Below are 15,590 nucleotides of genomic sequence, written 5' to 3' on the forward strand. Positions count from 1 at the left end.
TTGAGATGAGCATGGTGCGGCGAATATCTTGCCAGGATTAGAAGTTGATGATCATGATGATGATGATGTGTGGTTTGTGGGGCGCTCAACTGCGCGGTTATCAGCGCCTGTACAATTTCCCAACTTTTGCTCAGTCCAGTTTCGCCACGTTCCTGAATGATGATGAAATGATGATGACAACATAAACACCCAGTCATCTCGAGGCAGGTGAAAATCCCTGACCCCGCCGGGAATCGAACCCGGGAGGATTAGAAGAGACAAGGAAAGAAAGAGACTATGGCCTAGTGGAAACTGGGTAAACTGCTTTAGAAAACATACAGAGTGCGTATTGCGGAGATCATAATGTACACTGGCTGTCAAAAAATAAATAAAATAAAATAAAATACGAAAATAAAAAAAATAAAAATGTGAAGCACCCAGAAATGGAGGAGGAATCAAAATGAAACTTCACAGTTTCAGTGGTTGTGTGATGTTATTTTAGTGATTACAAACTCCGTCCAAACAGGCCTTGGAAGGCCCTACGGTACCGACCGGCAGCCGTGTCATCCTGAGTCCGCAGGCGTCACTGTATGCGGGTACGGAGGGGCATGTGGTCAGCACGCCACTCTCCCGGGCGTATGTTAGTTTACGAGACCGGAGCCGCTATTTCTCATTCAAGTAGCGCCTCAGAGTGCCTCACAAGGGCTGAGTGCACTCCGCCTGCCAACTTCTCAGCAGAACGGATGGTCACCCATCCAAGTGCTAGCCCAGCCCCACAGCGCTTAACTTCGGTGATCTGACGGGAACCGGTGTTACCACTGCGGCAAGGCCGTTGGCTTAGTGATTACAGACTCGAGTCAAATTTACAAATGACTTGTCACTGCGAGCCCACTTAGTATCACGCTGCACGCCCTCTGGCCTAGGTGCATGCACTGATTCGGATGGGAAGGATATCATGAAGCCGTTGTATCCCCTCCTGAGGCAAACTGGTCCACAACACTTATAACAGGTCCTTGATATCGTGGATACTGGCACTGAGACGGAGCTGACATCCAAGGTGGTCAGCCGGCCAGTGTGGCCGAGCGGTTCTAGGCGCTACAGTCTGGAACCGCGCGACCGCTACGGTCGCAGGTTCGAATGCTGCCGCGGGCATAGATGTGTGTGTTAGGTTTAAGTAGTTCTAAGGTCTAGGGGACTGATGACCTCAGCAGTTAAGTCCCATAGTGCTCAGAGCCGTTTGAACCATTTTGAACCAAGCTGGTCAAATACGTATTCTATCTGCGGAACTTGCTGGCCATGGCAGTACCTCATCGTCACGCAGGTACTTCATAGACACACACGCCATGTGTGGCCGAGCACTGTCCTATTGAAAACTGGGAGCACGATGTAGTCGTGTGGGAGGTAACACATGAGGATACAGGATGTCTGTGACGTACCGCTGTGCCTCCAGAGTTACCTCAGTCACTATCAGCTGTGAGCTGAAGTGATACTCGATGGCTCCCACACCATGACGCCGGTAGTAACACCGCCGTCTCTCCAAAACACTGAAAGAAGACGACCTCTTCCTAAGTCGCAGGCATGGTCGTCGACGATAATCATCTGGGCTAGTGCAGAACACAATGCGACGTCATTCATCAGGTCATGCTTCCCGGCCATGGCACCACGTAAAATGCAGCTGCTCGTGTTGTGGTGTTAACGGCAGCCTACGCTTGGGACCTTAATTCCCTTTTCCGGCAGCTGCTGGTCTCCGACCAATGGAGCAGGGCGACACAGAGCAGCAGGGAGTCCATTACTTGTTCTTGCTGTGTCGTCCGAACAAGACACTGCCAGGGCAAAAGCAGCACAGGCGCAGAGATGCGAGCTAGTAATAGTGCCATAGAGACTCGCCACTTGCGCAAGCTCCCCCAGCGCCACGGACGGCGCTGAGGATGAAGATATCGACTTCATCTCGGCCAACTGCCGGCCAAGTACAGTTTGCCAATGACTGGACGATAACGGACAGAAGCCTACTCGGAAAACAGAAGAGCAGCTCTCGCCCACTTGGTTATTGATCAACGTCCAGGCCTGACTTAGCCAGGGAACATCATTTAGCGAACTCTTAGAAGCGAACAGACAGTTTTTGTAAATTGCATTTGCTATGTACTATGAAGTAAACCTACGATTATTTGCACTTAGCCATTGAGGGCTTCTTTTGTCTTATATTACGAGGGCTATCCACAAAGTACATTACGTTTTGGAATTAAAAATAAATAAAGTATTGGAAAATTTTTTATTATATACAGATGAAAGCCACACTTAAATACTACTTTTCTACATAGTTGACATTTAAATTAAGGCACTTATCGTAGCGATGGTCGAGCTTGGAAATTCCTTCGTCGTAAAATTCGGCCGCCTGCGCCTTCAACGGTTGGTTAATCAGTAACCCCGTAGAAATACGATTTTTGTGAATTTCCTGGAAAGAGGCACTACGATAAACTCTCAAAGGTATTGCCAAACTCTGCACAACCTCAGAAGAGCAATACAAAATGAGCGCAGGGGAAAGTTGGGCTCAAAGATCTTGCTGATTCACGACAACGCCCGGGCCCACACGGCAAACGCCACTCGTGAAGTTCTCGAATCTTTTAAGTGAGAGTTGTTTCCTCATCCGCCGTACAGTCCCGACCTGGCACCGAGAGACTTCCACTTATTCCCAGCAATGAAGAAGTGGTTGGCTATGCAGCGTTTTGATGACGACACACAGCTTCAAGAAGAGGTAACCACGTGGTTGAAGGCGCAGGCGGCCGAATTTTACGACGAAGGAATTTCCAAGCTCGTCCATAGCTACGATAAGTGCCTTAATTTAAATGGCAACTATGTAGAAAAGTAGTATTGAAGTGTGGCTTTCATCTGTATATAATAAAAAATTTTCCAATACTTTATTTATTTTTAATTGCAAAACGTAATGTACTTTGTGGATAGCCCTCGTATAAGCAGTGTTGCAAACTCCATTATTCAACAAGTCACAAAAATAAGTATACCTTTTAACTCTTTTGTATGAATCCGTTACTAATTTGTTGAAGTGTTGTAGAACCTTGGTTCTCCTATCCTGTTACCTGGCTCTGGGGCATAGCTGTGTAATAGTGGCAGGGAGATATTGTCGTAGCGGTGTTCTGCACCAGAAGCCGTTTGACGAACTTACAGACTCGGCCTACCGTAACGACAGTCGCAACTCGGCCTCCACAGCAGTAGCGACGAAGCGTTTACAAAACTGGCGACGACGGTTTACAAAAGTTCTCGCGTGGCAGGAGTAGATGTACGGGGACTGCGACGTGGCTGGCGCACAACACGGCGGTCTTGCCCTTAGGTGGACAGCCGTGTTCGACCTGAAGCTTGAGGACGAGTGTGCCTGCTGTCACGTTCCCGTGCAGTTCGACATCGGGCCACTGTCACATCCAAATGCCCCTGAAATACGAACATTGCACAATCCGACGAGCGGGTCAAATTACTGTAATAAAGTCCCTTTCAAAATCTGTCAGATGCTGCTAACACAGTCTCTCAGAAGTAAGCAGCTTCTCCGCTTTCCTCACAGCGACCACGCAACATCTGAAACTGTTGATGTCCATTATACTGTATATCCTAGCAGGCCCGGTAACTACACTAATGCACCCTGGTGACCGTGATACCTGTCACAGAGAATTGGAACTCTAAATCATTTACATACCTGCCGATGCTGTGTACGTGTAGGATGTTGGACTGATATCTGACCCTATCTTCTGGGTGCTTAATTGTTTATGTAAGGCTGTGTATACAAAAGTCCGGAGGAGGCCGTTATCCAGCGGAGAATATTGCGAGGTGCCGGGGCTAGCAGTGTATTTAACACTAAGTTCTTCTAGAATCTACATATGTAAATGATGCTCTAAGCCCCCCCCCCCCCCCTTATTCTAACTCCGACATTTGCTGTTGCACATGGATTAAAAAATATACACGAACTGACTGTAATCAACCCTGCAAGTGGAGTAGAAAAGAGTTTGACACCTGCAATAATTTAATTTGATAAATAAGTTAAATAAAGGAAGGTTTCATTAACGTAGTGAGAAATGATGGGTTGCTCTACCGATTAACAGAATGAAAGTTCTGTCCAAAATAACAATATGATTTATTAAGACTAAACACAAAATAATAAACAAAAACACATGAAACATTTATAATACATCAAATTGGCTCAAATTGGATACTCAAACAAACGCTGTGAAGGTGAAGTTGTCCCTCAACTAGATTGTGAGGTTTATGACAAAGTGGTATGTGGAGCCAATTCCTTGCCACTCAAATCTTAAGAGAGACACACAGCTAACCCAACATTAATTGCTGCTACTCAAGACAGAACAAAGTTAGAAAAAGACGAACAGGCGCGCTCTGCTGAGCTCTGATTATCACCTAGGAAAATCCCTATCTGCTGGTGCTGCGGACATACATTACCAAACTGTCTTCTTAACTGCCAGAACACGATCTTGCGTACCGGAGGCGATGGCTGGTTGCTTCGACGTCCTCGACCGAAAGGCGAGAGCTGACTACCTAGAGCACCCGTTCAGGTCGAATACACAACATTCCCGCCCCCACGACAGTGGCCGTGGTTAAACGTTCCAATCAGCAACTCGAAAACCGGCGAAAAATTCCACTCCATTGCCGGAGCACTACCATTCCACCAATGGAGATTCTTGGCGCCAATTTCTGCGCTGATTTTGCTACGCCACGGAGCTATGCCCTGAGCAAACCAATCACAGTTACTATTTTGCAGAAAGTGCGTGAATTTTCCCGCCACAACTGCCTGGGTACACAAGTCATTCCCACGCCTCGCTGGTAGCCCGCCAGAAAGTGTTTTCGCTAAGATTCTGCGAAGTAACGGAACCTCTAGCCCAGCCGCTACTTCAGACCCCTCCAGGCGTGTCTTTTGACAATGTCGGCGTCTGCAAAGCATTCACTCGACTTCCTCACACCCGTCGGCTTAACCCTTTCCAGATCAGGAGAGCCCACCTGTCACCGGACCACCCGGGTGACGAGAGACGCTGCGTGGGAAGTCCACGTGTGAAGGAATAGCGACTTTTCACTGCATGCAATTAGAGAGGAAAATCGTAAGATAGAAATATGAGAGGGGGCTCATGCCACCTCTCAATATCAGATGGCTCATTATGTTGAAGATTTATCGTATGTATATAAATGAACAACGTAATGACGATTTATTTTCAACAACAATGGATACAAATACAGTACTGAATAGAAAAAGTTCAGACACATCGGTGTGCAGTGCGACGTGTCACATTTATCAACAAATGGGACGAGCGCAATATTGCAGCGAAGAGTTCCAATGAATTGTCTATGTAATGGCGCAGGTGACAGTCGTATGTAAGAAGGGTAAAGGAAAAAACCAGCAAAATTACAGGTCAACAGCCTTAAGTTCGGTCTGCTGCAGAATTTTTGAGCATTTTCTAAGTTTAATAAATTTTCTTTACAAAGTAAAGCTTCTGTCCACGAATCAGCATGGATTTAGAAAGCTCGCCCGTGCCAAACTCAGCTTGCTCTTTTCTCACACGAACCATGGTCAAAGGGCAACAGACAGACTTCATATTGCTTTATTTCACAAAGTGTTAGATATAGTGTTACTATTAACGAATGGCCGAGCATACGGATTAGGTTCTCAGATATGTGAGTGGTTCGAAGACTTACAGGCAAGTGATCCGCCAACATGGTGTGAGGCGAAGTACGATTATTTGTCTCCTGCAAGACAACAGCTACTATCTCTGTCACCTGCAATCCCATGGAGCTCACTTCTAAAATCTGTTGTGACGTGGATGTGATGCACGATTTATTGTCGTTGCACACACACCGTCCATTTCCAGACACATGTTCATAGGACATTTTTCCCTCCATTTCCAGTTAGGAATCCTTCCCTGCAATGTGCCGGTTTTGTTAATGTTAACCCTGTATACTACTTTGCGAAAATGAACAGTTTTATTAATTTGTAACCATTATTTATATATGTACCAAACTGAATAAAGTACCATACTAGGTGGTCTTGTTAATACCATCCATGGACGTCCACGGTACTTCTGATACCAACTGTCTCAAACACTTCTAGTGTGGTATCTCAGTACACCACACGCAGCTCAGCCGTTTCGAATCCTGATGGTGTATGAAACTTTCACTGCCAGTATTCGGCCGGCAAGGGGGCGAGAGGTAATCGCCAGTCTTTGCACGAAGGCCCCGGCTTGAACTCTAGACCTCTCCGCAGTGTCTCGTGAACTGAGAGCATGTGACACTGTTGACAGCGAACCGTCATTTGGATGGGGACGCTAAACTTGACGGTCTTCTTGGTGCTATTCGGGGGAATTGGGTGTGCTGGCGTTGTGTCTCGCCCTCTCCTTTCTCTCATCATACAACACAAACATAACACTACGCTATACATTGACCAACAAAAAAAAAAAAAGAAATGGCTCTGAGCACTATGGGACTTAACTACTGAGGTCATCAGTCCCCTAGAACTTAGAACTACTTAAACCTAACTAACCTAAGGACATCACACACATCTATACCCGAGGCAGGATTCGAACCTGCGACCGTAGCGGTCACGCGGTTCCAAACTGACGCGCTTAGAACCGCACGGCCACACCGGCCGGCCATTGACCAACACTCTAAAAATACACACACGACAGAATTCCCACATTAAATCAATTTGTAATTGCGAATGAGGACAACCATCAGTTGTAGAATGGAATGACGACAATGAAAATTTTTGCCGGACCGGGGCTCGAACACGGATTTCCCGTTTATCACGTGCGATCGCCTTAACATTTGGCTATCCGTGCGCGACTGACAGTCAGACCAAAACCTCCATATATCGTCATCAGTTATGTATACTTCCGTGCAGGCCTGGTGCTGTACTTGAAAATCGCTTGCCCGGTATCTGCCGATAAATACGACATTGCAATGTCTGTCTTATTCTGATTACGATACATGCTTGTCTAAAGGAACTTTGCACCGTAATCAGAATAACACAGGAAATGCAATATCGAATTCACACATATCCACAAGGAAGGAGACCCATGTGCGTGGAGGAAGAACCTTTGCGACAGGCAGCTGAACCCACCCCGTGGGATCCCAGCCAACAATGCCAGACGACATTTACATTTATTTATTTACCTATTAAACCTGATCTGATAAGGGCCGTCCGGTCCCCTCTTACATCAGACCAGGGTTTCACACATTCAGTACCTTTTTTACATCATAGTTACCTAAGGCGTAACAACTTAAATATGACAAGTAGTCATTTGAATCTCCGAAGAGGCAGTGTGAGTAAATTATACTGACTATGACCTAACAAATTAATACTGGCAGTACTTCTGCTGCTGCAGCTGCTGCCACTAATGGTGACAACATTAATAGTAATAAAGATAATAGTAACGGCAATAGGAGCAACAGTGATAGTGTCAGATTTAGAAAAAACTTATATGTGTACAAAATAGATGTTTTCCGATACAGCGAGTTCTGAGGAAAGTAAATTTAAGGAGACTGCATTAGCTAAGAATACTGGCAAATGAGGAAGATCTTGTCGGAAAGAAGGATCTACAAGGGGTGATGAGTACGCACTCGCTCAACGGTAATCCTTATTGATGCTTTAGTAGATACAGTGTGTCATTAACTGTCTTCTAACGGTGGAATGTTATTCACTTCTCTAACACAATGTGAAAGGTTATTCCAGAATCGGGTTGCTGCTACTGAGAAAGACTTCGAGTAAATGGCTGAACGTTGGGTTGTTTTGGAGGAGGAGACCAGACAGCGAGGTCATCGGTCTCATCGGATTAGGGAAGGACGGGGAAGGATGTCGGCGGCGCCCTTTCAAAGGAACCATCCCTGCGTTCCCCTTGAGGGATTTAGGCAAATCACGGAAAACCTAAATCAGGATGGCCGCACGCGGGATTGAACCGTCGTCCTCCCGAATGCGAGCCCAGTGTGCCACCTCGCTCGGTTAAATGGCTGAACGATCGAGTGGGTTAGAAGGGATTTTGCTCTGATGAGAACGGATGTTCCTCCCTTGTTGTTCAGACAAGAGCGTTAAAGTAGTAGGGACAGTGTTCGTTGATAAGGCACTACAGAAGACAGAAGGTCCATGATGCTACTCCAGGAGGGTGTAAAATGAATGTGCGCAACAGAGAATAATACACGCTAAAGTGAAGATTTGGCCCTGTCTGGCTACTCCTTGAAGCAGATCTTAGGATCTCTTAATGCTCTTTTTTACATATACATTACAATCTAAAAATAAATGAATGATGAAGACAACTAATACTACTAAATGATAAACGTTGTTCCTGTTTATATATTTATTGCAGATTAAAAAAACTTTATTTTACAAAGTTTTAATTTCTTAAGTAAAATTACTAATCAATTGCCCAATCTGCCCCTTATTATGACTGCGCGGACTAATATCTATAACGCGAAATGACTGACATCATCTACGTACCAAACCCTAGAAGACACTACTTTCAAATATGATCTACGGAGGTGTGGAACCTCAGTGGAACTAACTTGATCACAGCTGTTCAGCTTTTATAGCCCTAGTAAGCCCTAGTAAGCCTAGTAAGCGTCTGGTGCGTCGAAGTGATGGTTTCCTACTCGTCTGCGACGATGGAAGAACTCCAACCACAAATAAACTCTTTCAAACACTAGAACGGCAGAAGGCGGTCCTCTGATTAATATACTATAACATGCCTTCTCCTCTCTATGTTCTACAGACAAGAAACGCGAACTCCCAACCACAAGGACGGAGTCTCAACGTAAGTATAGGCAGAAGAAGTGCTCTCAATTACTGAACGCTGCTTACTCTACGACGACTTCCAACCCGGAGGTGAAGTCCAGATTCGTATAGGTTCGCAACAGTACAGTGCGTAAGTGTTCTAACTACAAACTCTCCTGAGAGCAAGGACAGCAAATCCGTCCGTAGCAACAAAGCTGATATCGAACGACCGTCACACACGGGCTCTCACAACGGAAGACCCTCTTCTCTCCACCGCTGGCCTCCCAGCAAGGCTTGGCTCCCCACCCTCGTAATTCCAAAAACGAATCATATTCGCAAAACCACGGAATGTTCTCCCTCTCTACAGATTCTTCCGATCGCTGACCAACCATATTTTAGTCTTTTGTCCTCCAGCGCGGAAAGTTTGCGAGGAAAAACCTATACTCGTACAATGGTACGCTTCTGAGTACAAATCCTTGGAAACAACCCGGCCTGCGTGGTTTTCGAGATGCTGATTCTTCGTTCCTCTCACCTGAGTCCCAGATTTTCGTAGTTTCCGGAGTATAATGCTTCCGGTTCGGCTACAAATCCTGCCGGTCGCGACTCTATTGTGCTCCAGCGCTTAGTAGCTCCGACGTCCGTCTCCTACTTCCTATGTTTAAGCAGGACCAACACACCTGTGTGGGCCTTCCACCCAGGCCTTGAGTTCTGTCTGCCGTTTCATTTCCACTGTCGTTCCAACCTCTACTAGTATGATAATAAAGATACTCCGTCACCTTTCCTGCAATAAGCGTTAACAATTATTTACAAGACCTATGTGACAATGTCAGTCCCCTTTAAATATTCATATCTACAATGTACTACCTATCAAATAATACCTAATGTGTTTGTAGATCACTGCAAAGTATGTGGATGAGTGCTTGTAAGGTGCGAAATTATAGCCACCTTACAAGGGTATGGAAATCTCTGCGCTCGTCTGCATGCAGGCAGGATAGCTGTGTGTGCGATGGTGAAATATGATCAAAGAGTGGCACATCACATACATAACGAACGCAGGCATTCATAACCAGTTCCAGGGGCCGTGAACTTTCCTGAGAAAGTCCAGGCAGGACAACTTCGTTGTAACCAATAATTGGAAGTATCAGGTCAAGAGGGAAGAGCTGTTCATATTTTTGCAGGACACTGAGAGATGCTGAAGCCTTCTTGCACATTGCAGTTACGTGCTGAGTCCAGTTTAGATTTTCATCTATTATTACTCGCAGACTCTTTTCTGAAGGAAAGAAGCTGATATCTGTTCATTTAGGGTTAAAGATGGCAGGGATTCCCTATATTTCGGGGTAGTGAGCCTAGAATGACCAACCAGTACCGTTTGGGGTTTGGATGGGCTGAGCCGTAACCCTACTTCCAGAGCCCATTTTGATAGTGCACACAGGTCGGAATGAGATTCTCGAAAGCTGTCTTCAGGTTTATTGGTTTTGCACTCACTTGCTACATACAACTGGAGGTCATTTACTTGCGTTAACGAAAGAGGGTCGCATGACCGCTCGGTACCCGTTCTATACTGTCTAACAAGGGGAAGGCCTCAGACACGGCCAACAGATTCGGTTCAAATTTGCAGGTCGCTTGTGTACAACCTAAAAGGAAGGACTCTAAGATATTTTGGGCCAACACCCCCGCAATTTTGAGAAAATTACCTGTAAAGATTATGACGAGCAATCGACTCAAAATTGGCGGGATCGATAGATAATTGTAAATAGAGCATTTTTCATCATCAGGTATGGTGTCCGCAAACGCAAACTTTTCCAGAAATCGAGGAAAGAAACTTTTACAACTGCCGCTTCTGTACCCACATGGTAAACGCAATTCGTCGACAGCGCCGATAGTGCAACGGCCAAAATAACTGGCTGGGAATCGGAAAACCCGGGTTCGAATCTCGAAGAAACCTAGCGGATGTTATTCTTTTCGGTTGTATTTTTCCATATCTCAATTGATAGAGATAGGAGGGTTAATTATTATCATCATTCCTTACTGATTTACTTACATTTTTAACCCTCCTACCCCTATCGATTGAGATATGGAAAAATACAAACGGAAAGAAGAACATCCGATAGGTTTCTTCGAGATTCAAACCCGGTTTCTCCGATTCCCAGGCAGTTACCTTTTTTTTATCTCATTTTGTTCCACATTCTTCGTTGAATTTGTTTGGTGCGGACTTCCGATGGCACCCGTTTGGATTCTGCGTTGATCCATTCACTCATTTTTTTTTTTACGGAGGGTAGCTAACCCCTCTGACCGAACACGGTGAGCTATCGTCTCGGCGTTACCTTGGACATTGCACTATCGGTGCTGTCGGCGAAAAGCGTTTACCTTGTGAGTACAGAAGCGGCAGTTGTAAAAGTTTCTTACCTCGATTTCTAGAAAAGTATGCGTTTTCGGACCCGGTACCTGATGATGCAAAGTGCTCTATTTACAATTATCTATCGATCCTTCCAATTCTGAGTCGATTGTTCGTCATAAACTTTAGGGGTGATTTTCTCAAAATTGCGAGGGTGCTGGCCCAAAATATCGTAGAGTCCTTCGTTTTAGGTTGTACACAAGCGACCTGCCAAATTTGAACCGAATCGGATGGCCGTGTCTGAGGCCTTCCCATTGTAAGTGGCTGCCGAGCGAACAGTATGCTCGACTAATATTGTGTGATTAGCTTAATTCCGTGAATTATCAAATTCAAAAAGTCTCCATTATTTCGTACAACCAACTGTAACTGGCCAATGTAACTGACATTTAACCGATACAGTGCCTGAAGTATATGGCTTACTGATCTCAGCAGGAAGTAATAATTAGCCAGCTGCACTTGCCAGGGGCTCCCCAGGAGCCCAGCCAGACAAGTGCGTCTATGGAGCTGCTGACTACGTCACGGCCGCGACAGTGGTGGCCGGCGGCGGTCATTGTGCAGCACTTTGTGCCGCGCCGCCCCGCACAATCGCCAGACCAACTGCAGCAGCGCAACTGCATTCCCGCGCTCCATTAAGGCGGCCTGATTTATTCGAGCAGCCGCAGCGGAGTGCTGGACGAGCAGCCGATTGTCCGCCTAGCATCCTAGTCCAGCTAACTAGCAGACGTACCTTGCAAAAGGTGGGGCAGAATTTTAACTCGTGCACGTGGTTGGAAGGCCTGGAAAACCAAGTTCTGCCAACAAAGTTAACCAAATTTCCTGTAGTCAAAAAAGTTTGAAAATTTCGTATTTTTTTCAGTTTTTCTAAAAATCTCAGTTTCTTGTGCCCCTAGCGCTTTAACGTCTATCTCCCTTTTGGGAGAAACACAAAAATCTCTACAAATCTGATTACTACAACATTTTTCTGCGCCCAATACCAAGGGCGCTACAGTTAGTAAAAGCACATTAATTTTTCAAAATTTATTGAAAACGGCAAAAGACCTAGTTTTGAGCACTTTTATTTCAGTTGCTGTTTGTGTGTAGAAATGTATGTTATATCATGTATTGGAACTGTACATCTCACTTTGCGGCATGGATGTGTGTGATGCCCTTAGGTTAGTTATGTTTAAGTAGTTCTAAGTTCTAGGGGACTGATGACCCTAGAAGTTAAGTCCCATAGTGCTCAGACCCATTTGAACCAGTCTCAGGACTGAAGACCACAACAATAACAAGGGTCACAGATGCACCAACGCGTTACTGACTTGCTCAATTTGTGAAAGTCTTTCTTGAGTAAATCATCAAATTTTTCTGAAACTGTGATCATTTGTTCGTCTTTACATGTACGTCACATCTAGCAATTTCAGTCCCATTCGGATAATTCCTTAGTATGCGTCTTTTTTTTTGTCTCATCTAGAGTGTATTTAGAATTGTTACCAGCGTCGAAAGGTCGGGATATTTGGAATCCCGCGTAAGACTTATGCGAGATGGATAATGACATCCCTAAGAATCGTGATATACCGTTAAAATCTGGACATCTGGCAAGACTACAGTTTAGGAGGGATTGGTGTGTGGACTCCAGACACTATAGACCAGTGATTCCCAACAGGTAGTCCGCGGCCTCCAGGGGTCCGCGAGCTATGACAGAGGGGTCCGCTAAATGATAAAAAATATATTGAATATATTTCGTATGACAACAAATTTTTTTGTTCCGGCCGCTTCCTGCATGAGGAGAGCTTTATCGAACTTCTGCTTCTAGCATCTTCCTAGAATCAACTGACACTTGCACACATTAGCGCAAAACTTGAATTAGATAGAGGCAAATAGTTCTGCCGTGTGCCGTTAGACAGCGCGGGCTGCCTCTTTGCAGGTGACAACTGACAGGCACTTTACACAGATTTCAGACGACAGTCGCCCATTGTTAATTTATAGCGAGTGCTTTCACAGATGAGGGGGTCCTCGAGAAAAATTTTTTGGGAACCCCTGCTATAGACTATTGGAAAAGGAGTAACTTTCTCCGGTAACGAAGTCTCTAGGAACAAGCGTGGTAGGCAAGGCGACTTTCCTCCGCTGTCTCTCGGTGCACGGCGGCTGCGCCACCTTGCCTTCCCCGCCTGGCGCCCCGTTCTCCATTCGGCGCGCACGACACGGCGGAATCCGCGTCGCATTGTCCCGCGCTTCTGTCGTCCTCGCGGCTCGCACTCAAAAGCCGGCTAATCCCGGCCGGAAGACAGCACACGCCGGTACAGCGGGCTTACTTTCCGGCCGGTTTTTGCGGCCACTCGTGCCGGCCGCCATTGTGCGCGGCCACCCTCATTGTTCATAATCAAATGAAAACCCATCGCGAGCCGAGCGCCTTGCGCTGCGCGGCACGGGACACGGAGGCGGCACGGGCGGGCTGGCTGCAGCGGCTCCGGCGCCGCGCGCTAGGCTACCCGGAGAACCCGGCAGCGGGCAGCGCCTTTCAAAGGCCCGGGCCCAGATAATTCAGTAATATAGTTTGCCGAGTTGAAAAGCTCTTCCATCGGATTTATGCAGATAATCGTCACAAAAGAACAAGGGCGCCATACAGCCGGCCCGGCATTGCATAAATAGAAGGAGACAAAGGCGGGGCTCTTATCTCTGTGCCATTACGCACGCGCAAACGAAAAGGGGCTTCTCTCTCCTGCCCTGGGCGCGCGGACCCGTCCGCCGCCCCCAGCCGCTCTCTCTCTCTCTCTCTCTCTCTCTCTCTCTCTCTCTCTCTCTCTACAGCCCCTCCACAGCGCCCTCTTTTCTATAATGTCTCGCTAAAGCCATCGGAAAATAGTTCTGAAAGGGACCCCGACTTTATATATATGCTATTGGTTCTTACTTTCCGTGATTTATGGGTGCACAGCCCGAAAAGTGCTCGCTTGGGTCGGAAGAGCAGGGAGGGGGGGCATTGGGGACGGAGGGGAAGAGGAGAGGAGAAGAAGTCTTCAAAAGCGAGACGGGAGAAAGGGAGTCAATTCTAAAATTGATGCTTTGCGGCGACGGACGACGGGCGCGCGTCCGCAGCGGTGAGGGGTCGGCTCGGGCCGTGTAGCGTGTATTGACACCCCCCCAGGCCGCCAGCAATAACACGTGCCCGCGCGTGGCTGCGGGGCGGTGTCAGCGGGTCGTTTTGTGCCCTCATCCCCCTGCCTCTGCTCGGCTGGCAGTGCTTTAACACGGTGGCGGCGGCCGGATAAGACGCGGCGATTACCGGCAGCCGCAGGTCGCACCACCAGCCACCCTCCGCTTTGGTCGGATGGTTGGCCCCTGCTGGCGGAGACAGCAACTTTTCGGCTCTAATGTTCCGAAACGGAGATAGCACCGAGCGGGCCCACAGAATTACAGATTTTCGATCTCCGCTCGGCAGCTGAGAGGTCGCCTCGGTCCAAAGAGAATAAGTGTTGTTGTTGTAGTCTTCAGTCCTGAGACTGGTTTGATGCAGCTCTCCATGCTACTCTATCCTGTGCAAACTTCTTCATCTCTGAGTAACTACTGCAACCTAAATCCTTCTGAATCTGCTTAGTGTATTCATCTCCTGGTCTACCTCTACGATTTTTACCCTCCACACTGCCCTCCAATGCTAAATTTGTGATCCCTTGATGCCTCCTCTTCTCCCCAATTCTATTCAATACCTCCTCATTAGTTATATGATCTACCCATCTAATCTTCAGCATTCTTCTGTAGCACCACATTTGGAAAGCTTCTATTCTCTTCTTGTCCAGGCTATTTATCGTCCATGTTTCACTTCCATACATGGTTACACTCCATACGAATACTTTCAGAAACGACTTCCTGACACTTAAATCTTTACTCGATGTTAAGAAATTTCTCTTCTTCAGAAACGCTTTCCTAGCCATTGCCAGTCTATATTTTATATCCTCTCTACTTCGACCATCATCAGTTATTTTACTCCCTAAATAGCAAAACTCCTTTACTACTTTAAGTGTCTCATTTCCTAATCTAATTCCCTCAGCAATACCCGACTTAATTCGACTACATTCCATTATCCTCGTTTTGCTTTTGTTGATGTTCATCTTATATCCTCCTTGCAAGACACTGTCCATTCCGTTCAACTGCTCTTCCAAGCCCTTTGCTGTCTCTGACAGAATTACAATGTCATCGGCGAACCTCAAAGTTTTTATTTCTTCTCCGTGGATTTTAATACCTACTCCGAATTTTTTGTATCTTTTGTTTCCTTTACTGCTTGCTCAATATACAGATTGAATAACATCGGGGATAGGGTACAACTCTGTCGCACTCCCTTCTCAACCACTGCTTCCCTTTCATGTCCCTCGACTCTTATAACTGCCATCTGGTTTCTGTACAAATTGTAAATAGCGTTTCGCTCCCTATATTTTACCCCTACCACCTTCAGAATTTGAAAGAGAGTATTCCAGTCAACAT

This window comes from Schistocerca piceifrons, chromosome 2 (genome assembly GCF_021461385.2).
Source record: "Schistocerca piceifrons isolate TAMUIC-IGC-003096 chromosome 2, iqSchPice1.1, whole genome shotgun sequence".
NCBI lineage: Eukaryota > Metazoa > Arthropoda > Insecta > Orthoptera > Acrididae > Schistocerca > Schistocerca piceifrons.